The sequence below is a fragment of the Apodemus sylvaticus genome, chromosome 7 (assembly GCF_947179515.1).
Source record: "Apodemus sylvaticus chromosome 7, mApoSyl1.1, whole genome shotgun sequence".
In the NCBI taxonomy this organism is placed as follows: domain Eukaryota; kingdom Metazoa; phylum Chordata; class Mammalia; order Rodentia; family Muridae; genus Apodemus; species Apodemus sylvaticus.
The window spans coordinates 38,944,482-38,962,270 of NC_067478.1; the positions used below are offsets into that span (position 1 = coordinate 38,944,482).

Genomic DNA, 17,789 nt, shown 5'->3' on the forward strand with positions numbered 1-17,789 from the left:
TAAAATAACAAAAGGAGCTGGTGGTGGTGGCGCATGCCTGTAATCCCAGCACTCTGGGAGGCAGAGGCAGGAGGATTTCTGAGTTCGAGGCCAGCCTGGTCTACAGAGTGAGTTCCAGGACAGCCAGGTCTATACAGAGAAACCCTGTATCAAAAAACCAAATCCAAAAAACAAACAAAACAACAACAACAACAACAACAACAAAAGGGGCTGTATAACAACAACAAAAAATCAACTCTGAAAATGAAAATAGAAGGGAAAGAATCTTTGTCAGCTGCATCTCTGATATAGCATTCATATCCAGAATATACAAATAACTATAAAAAGAAAGTGCTAAGTATAAAAATGACCTCATCAAAAGACATGACAAGGGTAAAACCATGAAGTCTCAACCATACAGTTCTTCAAAGAGGACCAGCGTTAAGACAACCTCCATTGATTTGCCACTGTAGAACAAGAGCTACAGGTCATCAATGATTGTGTAGGCTTATTTCAGGGTCTTCCATTGGTTTATACATGTCTAACTTCTTGAATTCTTTACATACTTTGGATATTAGCCTACTGTCAGAGAGTTAGTGAATTTTTTTTTCCCATTCTGTATGCTACTGTCTTGTCCTACTGACAGTGAGTGTCCTTTGCCTTCCAGAAGCTTTTCAGTTTCATGAGGTCCCATTTATTAATTGTTGATCTTAGTGTATGAGCTGTTGGTGTTCTGTTGCCCATGCCAATGCATTCAAGACTAGTCTGCTCTTTCTCTTCTATTAGATTTAGTCTATATTATTTTATGTTGAGGTCTTTTGTCCACATGAATTTGAGTTTTGTGCAGGGAGATAAATATAGACCTATTTGCATTCTTCTACATGCAGATATCCAAGTAGATCATACCATTTGTTGAAGATGTTCTCTCTTTTCCAGTGTATGGTTTTGGCTTCTTTATCAAACATTAAGTGTTTGTAGGTGTTACAGGTTTATTGCAGGGTCTTCCATATGATTCCATTGACCAACCTGTCTGTTTCTATACCAATACCATGAAGTTTCTATTATTCCTGCTCTGTAGTACAGCTTGAAATCAGGGATGGTGATACCTTCAGAAGTTCTTTTATTGTACAGGATGGCTTTAGCTATCCTAGGGTTTTGTTGCTCCATATGAATGTGAGAATTGTACTGTAAAGATCTGTAAACAGTTGTGTTGGAATTTTGATGGGACTTGCATTGAATCTGTAGATTGCTACTATTAGGTTTGATGTGACCTTTCAATGATAGCCTGCCCCTGAGGGTTATAGGGAATTCCAGTGACATGCATGATTCTCCATGCCTGTTAAAATGAAGCAAAGTCTTTTGACATGTAAGCCAAAGTATTGTCAGTTTTAATTTTCATGGTTTTCTCCACTGTTAAGAAACTTTGAATCAGATGTTGAATCACATCTTTTACCACCTCAATGCTTCTTGCTGAGGCAAAGATCATATGAGAGTAAGTATCTACAGTTACATGAACATAGGCTACTTTTCCAAACTCTGGAACATGTGTAACATCCATCCGCCATAATGTTAAGGCTTTGAGGCCTCAGGTATTCACTACCATCTTGAGGGATTGTAAATTTGAGGACAATTGCCACAATTCTTTACTATTTGCCTAGCATGTTCTCTTGTGATATGAAACATCCTCTTTAATACGAGAGCATTTTGATGATATAGTTCATGGCTCTCTTTTGCTTCTACTATATTCATGACCATACCTCTAGTAAGGGTGTCAGCCATGTAATTTCGTTTGCTAAGAGGATATGGTAAGTTAGAATGTCCTCTAATATGTCCCACATAAAACTTTTCTGTCCGGTCCCTAATCAGGCCCTGCAATTGTTCGAGCAACCCGAGGATATGGGAGTGTCCTAATAGAAAAACAGTCTCTAGATCTGGGAATAAGTTCACTACATATTTACAGTCTGTATAAAGGTGCAATTTGTAACATTTTGTAAAGCAAGTAAAACCGCTCTAATTTACGCTTGCTGTGCAGAAGTCTGGGTTCCTTTCTCTATCAGAAGTGGATGTCCGGGTATGTATACCACAGACTTTCCATTACAGGAACAATCTTTAAAAGTGCATAGGGCAGACTCCAAAGACTGCAGAGAGCATTTATTAGGGAATATTACCTCAGTTTCTTTGAAAAACTCTATCAAAGAATGTCTTGGATAATGATATTTAATTTGACCACTGTACCCTTGCAAAGATGTTCTCCAATTCTCATCCTCCATAAGCAATGTTTCAAACTGTTTTTTATTGTAAGGAACAATGATATTATGCATTTCCTTCTGAAATAATTCTCTAGACCTCATCCTTCCTTTAGTGATCAAGAGTGAGCACATAGCCAGGGTGTGGTGGCACACACCTGAAATCCCAGAACTCTGGGAGGCAGAGGCAGGCAGATTTTTGAGTTCGAGCCAGCCTGGTCTACAGAGTGAGTTCCAGGACAGCCAGGGCTATACAGAGAAACCCTGTCTCTAAAAAAACCAAATCCCACCCCCCCAAAAGAGTGGGCATATAAAAGGATAGGAGGCCAGCACCTTTGGTTGCATATGAGGTAAATGAATCCATTCCAAAATCCCTGCTTACCATAGACATCCAGTGGGAGTATAGGGTGTTCTAAATATAATTAAATCCCATTCCTTATTATATAAAATTTATTTCACTCTTGCTTTATTTAATTGTTCTTCTACCAGAGCTAGTGATTTAATAGATTCTAGTGTCATAACAAAGGGATTTTGGATCAGCTTCCCCTTGTAGTAGCTGAAACAGAGGACTTAATTCTCCTGTTGTGAATTTTAAATACGGTTTTATCCAATTAATAGTCTCCAATAATTTTTGAAATTCACTTAGTGTTTGTAATTTATCCATTCTTATAGACACCTTTTGTGGACTGATAAAATCATTACATATTAATTGTCCTAAACAATTCAAAGGTCTATTCTTTTGAACTTTATCTGGAGCAATAACTAGGCCAAATGTTGTCAGTTATTCAATAGTATATTCTAGAATCTGATCAGTCATTTCCTTAGAAGGATGAGCTATCAATATATCATCCATGTAATGAATCAAATACACATCTGAATATTGTTCTCTAACTTTGATTAAAGCCTGATCTACAAACTTTTGACACAATGTAGAACTATTTTTCATACCCTGAGGGAGAACTTTCCAATGATATCTTCTGCCAGGAGCCATTCTCACTTACATCTCAAAAGGTCCTTTCAGTCATCTTACATACTCAAGCCTGCCTTTAGAAGGAAAAATATTAGCTTTCAGCTTTGCAAATATCAAGTTGGTCAGCAGTTATAGAGCTCACGTTGGTTAGAACAAGCAGAGCTCACCTGCAGTTAGGTTACTATAACAATCTCTTTCCATTTCACTTCCTCAGAACCATTTTTGTTTGCCAGCTTCCTTGAAGCCCAAGCCAGCTTTGTCATGAGATTCTGAGAGAAGATTCCTACTTCCTAGAGACAATGTTTAGAGACACTGCGTGCGCCCTTGAGAGGCTGTTCCCCAGAGACAATGTTTGTCCCCTCATACTCCTTCCCTACATCTTGCTTGCTTTCTTTTATATTGCAGAGGGTAAAACAATAAAGTTTGACAGCTTGATCAGAATATTATCTTGCTGTCTGTCTCTCTCATCTCTCATCCTCTCCTAGGTGGTCCAGGGACCCTGTTGACTGTCCTGTGGGTCAGGACAATCTTCTATATAGTCTTCTTAGATTAACTGATGGAACACTAAATGCAAACCTTTTACAGTCCTCAGGATGTAATTTTATGGTAAAAAAAGCATTCTTGTAAATCAATTACGATTATATTCCAAGCTTTAGGCACTGCCACAGGAGAGGGAAGTCCTGGCTGCAGAGAACCCATATCTATCATAGTTGCATTAACTGCTCTCAGATCTTCTAACAGTCTCCATTTCCCTGATTTTTCTCTTTATCACAAAGATTAGTGTATTTCAAGGGCTAGTGCTTTCTTCAATATATCCCTTTGTTGTATTCTATAGCTGCATGCAGCTATTATGAACTGGGTTGCTGGAACAGAAGCTGAGGGATGGATGAGGGAGGGGTGAAAAGAAAGGAGGGCCAGGACAATGTTTCCCTGATCAAGGCCAAAATTTAAATGTCGGTCAGACCTTTTAACAGGGCAAACCCTTTCCCCCAGACTCTGGGCTGAGTTCCGGCAGCTGGGTGGGTCACCTGCTTAATTCAGGAATTCCTAGACCTGGAGGAACAATGAGCTTAACCTTCACTGAGCTTCTCTACCCTAGGATAAAAATTCCTTCTTTAACCTACTTCCCTATTATGTCCTCAGGGCAAATTCCTGCTGGAAGCCAGTGATTGTCCTTGACCAACATCAAATTCAAACCATGTGCATGACTGCCCCAATATGGCTCTGTACATCCTTTGTCTAATTGTTCTTGCACCAATTGTTCTATAGCCTGTATTTTTTCTTCTGTCAGGGGCCACTGATTGAGCCACACAGGCTCTTCTGATTTCCACCTTATTTTATCTGCATGTAGCAAGCTCCCAGTGACCCCTATGAAAAATGCTAATCATTCAAATTATCAGATGATACCAATTTAAGATCCATGTCTTCCATAATGTCTCTTCCCCATAAAGAGAAAGGAAGAGAGGGAAAGGAATAAGGCTGAATCATTCCTGTTTTACCTTCAAACTCCCATCTAAGGAGGTTGGAACTCTGAGCTACATTCGAGGCCATTCCCAATCCTAACAAGGAAGAGGAAGTCCTCTGACAAAACCAAGCAGAAGGTCAATCTTTTCCTGCTATGCAGGTTCCATCAGCTCCAGTGTCTAAGAGACCCTGAAGCAATCTTCCATTAATCCTTACCATCTTAAAAGGTCTCTGGGCCCCAATATCTTGGACCCAGGCTACTACAACAGTAGATCCAAACTGTCCTTGTCCCCTTATTTGCTTTTAACACAGGGTTAGGTAATTTAAGATATGGCAACAAGAGATGTTGTGCTATTCTCTGTCCTTTATGTATCTGTACTGTTTCCTTCAAAGGTCTTATCGCATTTATGTCTCTGGTGCTGTCTCCATCAATCACTCCTGGCAATACTTCAAAATTCCTTTTATAGTTTTAACTATGCCCAATTATAAGTCCCACTATTCCTTGTGGTTATGTTCCTATCACCAAGGTTGGGATTTAGGTAACTCCTTCCCAGGATGACAGAATGACATCCTTGTAGGAAGCTAGATCTAACCCAGCACTACCTGCGAGTAGCTTTAGGCAGATCATGAATAGTAAATTCTGGTGCCTCAGGGTTGAGGGCACACTTTTGTTTAGTAGTGTTATCTCAGTCCTCTCTTTCAACTTCGGGGCTGAGAGGTTGCCCCTGACCTAATTTTTTGAGTTTTCCTCCCTCTTCTCCCCTGTAAGGGGTGTTCCATCCTTGTGCATCTTGGATTTACATTCATGTTTCCAATGCTTGCTTTTCCAGCATCGAGAGCACACTCCTGGAAGAGGTCCTCTTTTCTTGTTACCCCCCACTATTTTCTCCAGGACACTGTCTTGGCATATGTCCTTTCTTTCCACACTTATAACAAGTGAGGTCAGAGGAATTTCTTCCTCATCCATATGTTTGCTTAACCCAGGTGCTGAACTTCTGACCTTTCATACCTGAAGCGTAGGCCATTCCTTGCACTACGGCTCGTGAGGCATCTACTCAGGCTTTTATGAAGTCCTGCACTGTTCCTGTCTTTCAAATGGGCCTTGTAAGGTCTTGACACAAAGTGTTTGCATTTTACCAAGCTAATTGCTTAAGAAGTATCCCAGTACCTTCTGAAGGAGGCATCATTCTATTTATGCCTTGTTTGAGCCACATAAGTATCAAGACCTTTAAACCTTTACTGGCTATCATATGTTTAAAAACCGAAAGGGACATTCATTCCTGCTTTGACTCAGATTGTGCCATATTACCTCACCATTACTTGCACTTAACCAATGATCCTTTATCGGCAGACCTGCAGATTCTTGGCAAGAGCTGACCCATTACCTTTTTTTTTAAAAAAAAAATAAAAGGAAAAGAGGGGAAAGACATTATCTCTCCAAAGAGTCCCTATTGAGGTGCCACCTGCCACAGACTGTCCCAGCCACGGAAGTGATGACCATGGGAGAACCAGGGCTTTGGTACTCAGGAGGGCACAGGTGCAGCGAGGTAATGCCAGACAGACACACCAGACGTGGTTTGAATCTGCTACAACTTTACTTATTAGCAAGTCATTTTTATAATACAGCAACAAGGAACAGATCAAGGTTGGCACACCTCCAGGAACACTCAAACAGTTACTAAGCAAGGTACATTTCCATCTTAATTGGAACAGTAAGTAGACATGGCATGGTGCCCATAGGAACTCTTGCCCTGTGATCCATGGTCAAAAGCAGACTATGGTCATGATTCTTAAGACATGTGGCTTTAGAATCTAACTTGTGGTTATTCACTGAAGTTTCATTATTAATCAATAGAAGAACCTATACATTCAGGCCAATTTGTATGTCATAAACCTTTTTCTACCCATTCCTACGTACTGCCACCAAAATTCAGAATATCTTAGAAATGAATACACTTTCTTTACACGAGCTCTCTGTACTGCCTTGGACAACAAATACTAAGGTGGTCTGGCTTGAGCTAATCTATCCATATAATTTAAGAAATAATATATGACCTTTTGTCCTCCAATATTTTTACCCATCTGTTGCCTTCTTTATCATAAGCACCTGGATAAGGCAATGGCTCATCAGTAGTCCTCTATTTTCCCATACTGTGTTCTTCCTGTTGTAACCTATTCATAACATCCACTAATGTCTCCTTTTCTTTTCTTACTACTTTTGCTAAGGCTAGTAATAAAGGGGGGCCCTAATGAGAAATGTTGCAAAGTCTTCTTTCACTAAGGTTCATCTTGAGTTCACTGAGTTCAGGACTGGGAACAGGAGGCATAATCACCACATCCTCTTTTCCTTCTACTGGAACATCAAATCCTCCTTTATCAATTAACCAACTTGTTGCTGGGATTGTGCTATATAAAAAAATAAGAATAATGCGAAGAAAGACACAGTGCAGAACCCAAAACTCAGGGCGCATTGCCTTTGGAGCACATCAAGACCCTTCTCGAGGCCAGGGGTGGGCACTCTGCCAGAGGTGTCCAGGAAACCTAGCCCCAAAGGACACATATCTCCCATCTGCTGTGATGACTAATGTCATGTCACAAAGACGACACTGGAGTTGGTGTGACACTGAACCATCTCTGGGATATTAAGAATGGGAGAATCTTCACCCTCTCATATGAAGTGAGTGGTGTTAGGGGGAGGGACTGTGTGAGGCTGGAACCAAGAATACCTGGATTAAAGGTGTGCACTGTCAATACCCAGGTTCTTTGAACTGCAGCCATCTCTCCAGCCCCAGACCCCCACCCCAATTTTTTAAGACTTGAGTCTCTATTGAACTCTCAGGTAAGTTCCTTAACACGCTAGAGGTCAGGGATGATAACTAGTATAAGCCCTTTATTAACAAAAAGAATTATTCAGTCAGACTTGTAAATTAGGAGGATTAGTCAAAAGTGGCATCCAGTGCATATTAAAAGGTTTGAGTTAGTAAATTGAATGGAAACTAATTTCCCACTAAAACTATGCCTTGTATGGACTTGTCTCATGTCCAGGTCAATGATGGGAATGGCTCCCCAATCATTGTTAAGTTGGCTCCCCAAGTACAAGTAAGTTAAATGTGCTTACTGCTTTCAGGACCCAGCTCCCTCATAGCAGCTGAAATCTAGCATCAGATCCAACACCCACTTCTGGCCTAAAAGGGCAATTGCATACATACACATAACACCCCTAATCCCTTCCCTATAAAACTGACCACGTTCCTCCTTCAATGCATAATGAACACATCAAATTCTCATCAGAGTTTCTTACTGAAAATGCATTACAATTTGAACCCATCTGCTCAGAAACTACAATTTACTTAGCATACATCTTTATCTTGCTTTCCATTTTCCCATCCCATTAATACCAAGATCCCATTGTATCACAAATACATCTGAAACCATACCATGCTTTATTCATGCAGTCCCTTAAGCCTAGTTGTATGCTTCCTAAAGTTCAACTGGTTTGGAATCCATCTGTTTAATCCTTTAATAGGAAGGCTTCTCTGGCTGGCATGGTGACACCTACCTATAATCTACGGTTGGGAAGCAGGATTGCCATAAAATCCTAAGGCCAGCTTGGTCCAAGTGAGCTGCAGGTCTAAACAGTGAGGTGTTCTTCCAAAGTAATCAACCAATATAGAAAATCTTCACTTGTGTTTTCTATTTCTGTAAGGTTTCTTTTGGTTTTATTCAGTATCCTGGACATATATTTACGAAGAAAATAGAGACATGGTTTATCTCTGTGCTCCTTAGCAGACTAGTACTCTTTAATAATAAAATACATAATAACTTGGACTATATAAAACAAATATATTAAAACACACATCAGAAGGCAAGGAAATAAGCAGAAGGAACTGCAGAAAGAGGTCAGCGGCTTAAAGCTCAAACCATTTCACAACACTGCTTTGCTTTTAACTGTTGCCAGCTTGAATAAAAGATCAACAAACCTTAAATTTCTTAGACAACCATTCTAACGGGTTTCTCTGAGTAGTTCTGTCCTGAAGCTTGCTCTGTAGACTGGCTTTAGAGCTCAGAGGACCACCTGCCTCTGCTGAGGCTAAAGGTGTGTGCCACACCAGTTTTGTTTTTCAAATAATTTACATCATCTGACCCTGTTCTGGGTCTATGAGATTTACCAGTTAAGGAACTTTGACTGGGCTCAAGTGATCTTCCTGCTTCCTGAGTGGTATCCCCCATTTTCCACGGAAATTCAGTTACTTCTCATTTTTCAAAAATGTACTTATTCATTTTCTATATATGAGTACACTGTAGTAATCTTCAGACACACGAGAAGAAGGTATCAAATCCCATTAAAGATGGTTGTAAGCCATTATGGTCATTGCTGGGAATTGAACTCAGGAACTCTGGAAGAGCAGTCAGTGCTATTAAAAAGCTGAAGCCATGTCTCCAGTCCTCAGTTACTCTTGAATAGCCAATGAATCAAGGATGAAATCAAAAGGAAATTCATATTTCTTCAAATAAATAAAAAGGAAACAACAAATAACATGTGATACAGCAAAAGCAGTACTAGAGCTCACAGAAATCAACATACACATAGAAACACAAAGCCAAAAAGCTGCAGAGTTTCAAATGAAAACCTTTTTAACATCCTAAAGAAATAGGAATAAGTAAATAACAACTCAAACCAAGAGACTGTGGTTGTCATTGTAAAAATAAGCTAGAGACTACCTGACTAGACATTCAACTGAACTCAAACATGGTACAGAACTGCATAAAGACCTGCATATGTACAGCCAACTTATTTTTCAAAGGTAGCAAGATTTCTTGTGAAGAAATTAACTCCATCTCATCAATAACAGCAGGAAAATAACATCTACAGGGGGAAAACAAACTTGATTCCTCCTACTAATTACTAAAACTATAGAATAAATGGCTAAGCATTAAGACCTTGAATTAGAGTGAAAATTAGAGGGCTGAGCTGTGGTGACACATTCTTTTAATCCCAGCACTTGGGAAGAGGGGGATCTGAGTTTAAGGGCAGCCTGGTCTACAGAATTCTTGGACAAACAGGGATAAACAGAGAACTACTGTCTAAAAAATAAATAAATAACAAGAAAACATAAGAGAAAAGAAAAAGAATTTGATTAAGTGTTAAAACAATTTTAGTTCCTAACCCTGGCTCACTTTTACCTTTGTCAGCTTGATTAAAGGTCAACAAGCCTTTCATTTCCTCGTCACAACCCAACATGTGTTTCCCTGTGTAGCCCTGTCCTGAAACCTGCCCTGTAGACTGGCCTTGGAAAGCCAAGATCCATCTACTTCTACTGAAACTAAAGCTGTGTTCAGGGTCTACGAAATTTATCAATTAATTAACCTTTGACTGGTTTCACGTGATCTTCCTACCTTAGTCTTCACTTTCCATGGAAATTCAGTTACTCTTGAATAGCCAAAGAACCAAGAATGAAATCAAAAGGGAGATTAATATTTCCTCAAGTAAAAAAAGTGACATACAACAAATAACATGTGATTCAGCAGAGCAGAACATAGGAATAAGGCAAAATTAAAAAAAAAAGCACAGTATCAAATGGAATCCTAACATCCTAAAAAAATAAGCTACCCGACTAGACATTCAACTGCACACAAAGTAGAGAACCCATCAAGAATTACGTATTTACAGAAAACTCATTTTTCAAATGTAGCAAGTGTTCACCAATGGTACCAGGAAAACTTAACATGTATGGGGGAAAAAACTCAAACTAGATTCCTCCTGCTTAGTGTGAAAATTCATTTGAAGACCTTGAATTTAATGATCAACTAGGTAGAGGGGTGGGCTGACATGCTTTTAAACCAAGCATTTGGGAGGCAGGAGGATCGAGTTCAAGATCAGCCTAGTCCAGAGTTCAGATAGTCAGGGATACTGAGAACTGTCTTGAAAAGTGTTACCACAAAGCAACAGCATACTAGAAGAATTTATCCATAACCAGTGTACAGGCTAGCAAAGAATTGAAGTCAGGCAATTTTACCATATTCTAAGGGTATGCATGGTGGTTTTTTCTTTAATCTAAACTGAGGCTATCTCTATAGTTGAGTATCAGAACAATTTTGAGATACTGTTGACAAAAAAACAAAAACAAAAAAAAAACAAGTTTAACCCTTGTTAACTATCACAAAGTAAAATGTAAGTATGCAGCAGTTAGTAATTTAGAAAGTAAAGCCCATTTAGTCTTAGGACTTGGGAAGCAGAGGCAGGTGGAATAAAGACAAACCAGTCAAAGAGAAACCCTGTCTTAAAATTAAGAAAGGAGTAGGGAGGGCTGGACAAATGTGATGAAATCATTGTTTGACAATTTCACAGGGAAACCTGATAATGTGTACAATCATGGTAGTTAGGAGACTGACATTAGTGCACTTAGCACCCTAACTCTGAAAACTCAATTACCATGGACATGGAACATGTACCAAGGCACTCTGGTTAGTCTTCTGACAAAAACTGAATTGGAGAAATATCTGCAACTGGATGTTGGTTGCAGCACTCCCAAATATCCACTGTGGATGCCTAAGGAAATAGATCGTGATCAAGTTTACAATCACTGAGATGGTGACCTACTGCTTTAAGGTCGTGATTTCATTCACTCTGCTCAGTCAGTACAGCTGTGTCAGCTCACCACAACCTTCACAGAACAGAACACTGTCAATGGATTGGAAAAACAATCCATTTACATACAGCCCACAAAAAATGCAAGAGTCAACTCTGCAGGCCATACCAGATGCTGTCCTGATCACTAGACAGATTAACAGGGACAGTCAGGGCCATGGAGATCCTATCTCAAACATCCCAGGACTAATACTGTACATTTTCTTCTTGTCTGTTCCTTTTCTGGATGTTTACCACATCTGGTTTTCATTCTCAAGTCTTGTGTCACTGGTTCTAAAAATAAAATACAAAGAATCACAGGCATTACATTACTGCCAAAATTAAAACAGAACACAACAGACCTTTGTAATGGTCCGTCTCAGAAGATGCATCCATAATTGTGCTTTTTTCAACAGGAATTCAGGTTCGGGATAGAATCATCATAGACTAGATCAACTTCATTAACTACAGGGCTGGAAAGATGTCTCAGTGGGGAAAAGCACCAACTGCTCTTCCAAAGGTCCTGAGTTCAAACACCAGCAACCACATGGTGACTCACAGCCATCCTTACACAGATCTGATGCCCTCTTCTGGTGGGGCTGAAGATAGCTTCAGTGTACTTACATATAATAATAAATAAATCTTTAAAACAAACAAAAAAAATTTTGACCAGAATGCAAAACAGAGCAGCACTCACATGCACTCCTGCTCTAGAATCTTTACAGGCCATAAGCATCCCAATGAGTTGGCATTCCCTGCTGGCAGAAAGAAATAAGTACCATGACACAGTATTAATATGAACCTCATAAAAAGACTAAACAAGACCACTTCACTTAAGCACAATGGTCTTCTCTCAGAAGCTGTATCTGTCTTCAGGTCATCAACTTCGGGATATAGTTCAGACCAGGTATGTCCCACAACTTTAATTTGTACCCTATGCATTCACTACAGTCATTCCAAATTGAAAAGGCAAGAGTAGTTGGTTGGCTTTGGTTTACCAGCACTATTTCAGAAAACATTTACAGGAATCTGATTCTGTTTCACAATGGTAAAAATGTATTCTGACAAAAATATAAATCTAGGTTTCTTACACACCTTTTAAAAGACTCAGGTTTTAATCAAGTCACTTTCTGTTACGAATTCTCTTGGATGCTATGGACTCCCCTCCATCTAAGGAAAAGAAACAAATTCTAAGAATCACACACCACTTCCTATTGCTCTAATACTTCAATTAGAAAACTATGCTATATCACCCTTACATGGGCATCGTTTTGCAACTGTTTCAACCATGCAAGGAATGATGTCGCCATTGTTCAGGTGAGAGGATCCTTGTGAATATAATCGGGTTTCTCTTGTGTGTCACCAGTACCTTCTGAATAGCACAAAAGGCCTAGAATAATTTTCTGCAAATCCTGCTGTGTAAGAACCCACCCAAGGTGCGACCAAGGAACCAGAAAGCAAGCAGCCTTCAACCAGGCTGTCCAGTCCCAATCTCCCCAAGGCCTATGCTTCAATCCTGAAATCTCTTTTGCTGGTGCACATTTCCCCTAGGAAGTTTCCATGGGTACCCTGCTCCACAGACCCGGAGCCTCTAAATTCACTCTGCATGCCCACATTTCGGTTGGTCATCCAGGCGCTTAAACCAAACACCTACAGAAAAGAAGGAATGCTCAGCTTTCCAAGCAGCTCCCATTATACCTTCAGTGGAGGGAAAACAAGGCTGCCTCTCTCTCTAGCACTGATTAGACAGAAGAACACATGGGGCGTAGCCTTTCCTGGAGCAATGCTTGGAGGTGTGCTCAGTGGTCTTTTCCTCCAGGGCATTCCGGGGCATGGTGATCGCCTTCCAAGTGCCTATTCGGTTCTGTGCTCACTCCAGCGGGCTCCACACCACCTGTGTATTCCAAGTCTGGCGACCCACTCAGCTTGATGTGGAGTGGGAGTGGCACCAGAATTCAAAGGAACAACAGCAATTGGTTTTGAGGTCTCCTCCAACTTCCAACGTAGTTGGTTGGCACAGATGGTTGGTGGCTAGGAGTGGCATTGACCTCACCCTAACTCCAACCCAGGTGTCAGGGGCACCTCTGAAGGGACCTTGGAGGACAGACTATGCAGGTGAAACCAAGCAGCCCTGCTCATGTATGCACATGTATGTGGAAGATGAAGGACAGCCTTAAGTGTTGTCCCACGAACACCATTTTTTTTCCTTTGAGAAAGGGTCTCTTACTGATCTGGAGCTCACAAATGAGGCTAGCCTGGCTGAGCACAAGGAGATCCTCCAGCTCCCAGCTCTGAAACTATAACCATGTGCCACAACGAACATCTTTTATTTTTTATGTGGTTCTGGGAATGAATCGATCTTGGGTACATGGGCTTGCAAAGAAAATGCTTTACTGAGCCATATACACAGTCACATTATTAGTTTTTTTTGTTTTGCTTTGTTTTGTTTTTTGGGTTTTTTTTTTGTTTGTTGTTGTTGTTGTTATTGTTGTTGTTTTGAGACAGGGTTTCTCTGTATAGTCCTGGCTGTCCTGGAAGTCACTCAATAGACCAGGTTAACCTTGAGCTCAGAAATCGGCCTGCCTCTGCCTCCCAAGTGCTAGGACTATAGGCGGGCACCACCATGCCTGGCTCGGAATTAAGTTTTTAAGGTTACTAGATGAATGTCATTTTCTAAATGATTTTGGTATGTCTTTTTAATCTTTTTTTTAAAGGCTCATTTATTTCATCATAAATAAATTAGTAAATAAATAAACCCAATAAAGTACACTGTAGCTGTCTTCAGACACACCAGAAGAGGGCACTAGATCTCATTACAGATTGTTGTGAGCCACTGTGTGGTTGCTGTTAATTGAACTCAGGACCTCTGGAAAAGCAGTCAGTGCTGTTAATTGCTGAGCCATCTCTGTAGACCTGTAGTTTAAATCTTCTGTGTTAAAGTTCATCACAATAACAAGAGAATTTAGATAAGTTGTTTTCAACTTGTGAGTTGACACCCCATTGACAAACCTATATCTGAAAAAATATTTACATTGTGACTTATAACTAGCAAAATTATGAATTAACAGTGAAAATAATTTTATAGTTGGAGGATCATCATAACATGAGGAACTGTATTAAAAGGATGCAGAATTAGGAAGGTTGAGAACCACTGATTTAGATAATCAACTTTTGTAAAAAGAATAATTTTGGGTCATGGCTTGAATGCTCTAGTGCATAACTGATTTCTGCATTGTGCTGGGCCTGTGGTAAGGCTGGGGGTTATGTTGGAAGTGTATAACAGAGCCAAATTAATCCCCTCATGGCCAGGAAATGAAATAGAAGAGAAAGAACCAGAGACCCAGAGACTCTAAGAGTGTCCCTCCACTGACCTGAAGGCCTGGTTGGCTGCTTCTTAAAATTTCTACCATGGACTGGCAAATGGTCATTGTCAACTTGGTAGTACATAGAATGATATAAATATGGGATATAGATATGGGTGTATATGTGAGATATAGGTGTAACTCTGAGGATGTTTCCAGAAAACTTGAACAGGTAGAGAAGATCAACACTAATATAAATGGCATCAACCACCGAGGAGTGGGGGTCTCAGACAGAATAAATCTGAAAACAATGGAAAGCTAACTGGGCAGCAGCATTCATTCCTGACTGTTGAGGTGAGGGACCAATTGCCTCACACTCCTGCTGCCAGTCCTGGAGCCATTTTTTTCCATCACCCTTTCTCCTAATTGGTAGATTATATCCTCAAAACAGGAGTGGAAAATAAACACTTCGTTAATAGCTTCCTTTTGGGTACTTTGTCATAAAAGTGGAAAAGTACAACCACCTTCCAGTATTGCCAAAAGGAGACCAACCATCTCATACATGGGGTTTTGGGAGACACTGAATATGCAAACTAGTGCATCTTGCTTTAAAAATGAGAAAGATGCATGGAGATCTGAGTTAACTAATGCCACAAAATTAATGAGATTCCAGCTTCATAACCATGTCATCAGAGCATGCTGTTGGTGACTTCACGGTAAGCACTGATGACGAATAGTGGGAACAGAAAAGAGGCAGAGTGGACCCTGGCACTGGAAAGAATGACAGCCCCAGGGACTCAAAGAAATTTAAGATCAGGCTCAAGAGAATGAAGTAGTTTTGCTTTCATTTTATTTTAAAATGTTTAAGCTGGGCATTGGTGTCACACACCTTTAATCCAGGCACTTGGGAGGCAGAGGTAGAGGCAGGCAAATTTCTGAGTTCAAGGCCACCCTAGTCTACAAATCCCAGGACAGCCAGGGCTACACAGAGAAACCCTGTCTCAGAAAAAAACAAACAAACAAACAAACAAACAAACAAACTATATATTTAAATGTGTACATGTGCTTTGACTGCTTGTATGTCTGTGTGCCAGGCACATGCAATGCCTGCGGAGTCCAGAAGAGGGGGTCAGAATCCCTGTGACTGGAGTTACAGGCCCTTGTGAGCCACTCTAAGAGTCCTGGAAACTGAATACAAATCCTATAGAAGAGCAGCTAGTTCTTTTAAACTGCTGAGCAACCTTCCCTTTTGTTGAATTTCAGAATTCACATGGCTTTTGTTTATATCCCAAACAATGCCTACCATCCCTGGTCCCTGCCCCCTAACAGAGTCTCCCCATTCCCCCTCCCATTTGCATCTGAGAGGGTGCTCCCCTATATCCTGAGTATCTCTGTACCTGGAGCATCAAGCCTCTGAAGGATTAGCCCACTGAGGCCAGACAATGCAGCCCTCTGCAAATATGAGCCTAGAGCCATGGGTCCATCTATGTGCACCCTTTAGTTGCTAGTTTAGTGCCTGGGAACTCTGGGGGTACTGGCTAGTTCATAATGTTCTGGCTATGGGTTGCAAACCCCTTTAGCTCCTTCATTCCTTTCTCTAACTCCTCCAAGGGGACCATGTGCTCAGTTGGCTGTGAGATTCCACCTCTGTATTTGTCAGGCTCTGGCAAAGCCTCTCAGGAGATAGCTATATCAGGGTCCTGTCAGCAAGTCTTCTTGGCATCTGCAATAGTGATTTGGGTTTGGTGTCTGTATATGGGATAATCCCCCGGTGGGACAATCTCTGGATGACCTTTTCTTCAGTCTCTGCTCTAGTCTTTGTCTCTGTATTTCCTCCCATGAGTATTTTGCTCCCCCTTCTAAGGAGGACTGAAGCATTTATACTTTGGTCTTACTTCTTCTTCAGCTTCATGGGGTCTGTGAATTAGATTTGGGGTATTCTGAGCTTTTGGGCTAATAGGCACTTATCAGCGAGTACATAACATATATGTTCATTGTGACTGGGTTTCCTCACTCAGGATGATCATTTATGATTCCATCCATTTGCCTAAGAATTTCTTGAATTCATTGTTTTTAACAGCAGAGCAGAGATGGGCGGTGAGGGAGCACACCTTTAATCCCAGCACTTGGGAGGCAGAGGCAGGCAGATTTTTAAGTTCGAGACTGGCCTGTTCTACAGAGTGAGTTCCAGGACAACCAGAGCTACACAGAGAAATCCTGTCTGGGAAATCATTTAGCCACTTTGTTGAAGTTGTTTATCAGATGTAGGAGTTCTCTGGTGGAATTTTTGGGGTCAATGATACTATTTTATCATTGGCAAGTAGTGATGTTTTGACCTCTTCCTTTCCAATTTGTGTCCCTTTGGATTCCTTTTGTTGTCTAATTGCTCTTGCTAGGACTACCAGTACTATATTGAACAGGTAGAGAGAGAGTGAGCAGCCTTGTCAAGTCCCTGATTTTAGTGAGATTGCTTCAAGTTTTTCTCCATTTAGATTGATGATGGCTACTGGTTTGCAGTATACTGCTTTCACTATGTTTAGGTATGATCCTTGAACTCTTGATCTTTCAAAAACTCTTAACAAGAAGGGATGCTGAATTTTGTCAAATGCTTTTTCAGTATCTAATGAAATGTTCATGTGGTTTGTTTCCTTTGAGTTTGTATATGTAGTGGCTTATATTGATGGATTTCCATATATTGAAACAGCTCTGCACCTCTGGGATGAAGCCTACTTGATCATGGTGAATGATCATTTTGTTGTGTTCTTGGATTCTTTTGGCAACAATTTTATTGAGTATTTTTTCATCAATATTCATAAAGGAAATTGGTATGAAGTTCTCTTTCTTTGTTGGATCTTTGTGTGGTTTTAGTAGCAGCATAATTGTGGCTTTGTAGAAGGAGTTGGGTTCCTTCTGTTTCTATTTTGTGCAATAGTTTATAGATTATTGGTGTTAGGTCTTCTTTGAAGGTCTGATAGAATTTTGCACTGAAAGCATCTGATCCTATGCTTTATTTTTGGTTGGAAGACTTTCTACGACTCCTTCTATTTCTTTAGGGGTTATGGGACTGTTTAGATGATCTATTTGACCCTGATTTAATTTTAGTATTTGATTTCTGTCTAGGAAATTGTTCATTTCCTCCAGATTCTCCAGTTGTGTTGAGTATAGGCTTTTTTAGTAGGATCTGATGATCCCCCTTTTCA

The 17,789-nt window shown here is 40.4% G+C and overlaps 1 non-coding gene and 1 pseudogene across 1 annotated transcript; one reads left to right on the plus strand and one right to left on the minus strand.

Moving 5' to 3' along the window:
- The window catches only part of LOC127689686 (protein LLP homolog), a 50,010-nt pseudogene extending 36,546 nt beyond the window's left edge, over positions 1-13,464 (plus strand).
- Positions 11,664-11,736, minus strand: LOC127690309 (small nucleolar RNA SNORD50). Its single transcript, XR_007979037.1, has one exon. It is a non-coding gene; the product is annotated as a small nucleolar RNA SNORD50 (small nucleolar RNA).
- Positions 13,465-17,789: the final 4,325 nt, after the last annotated feature.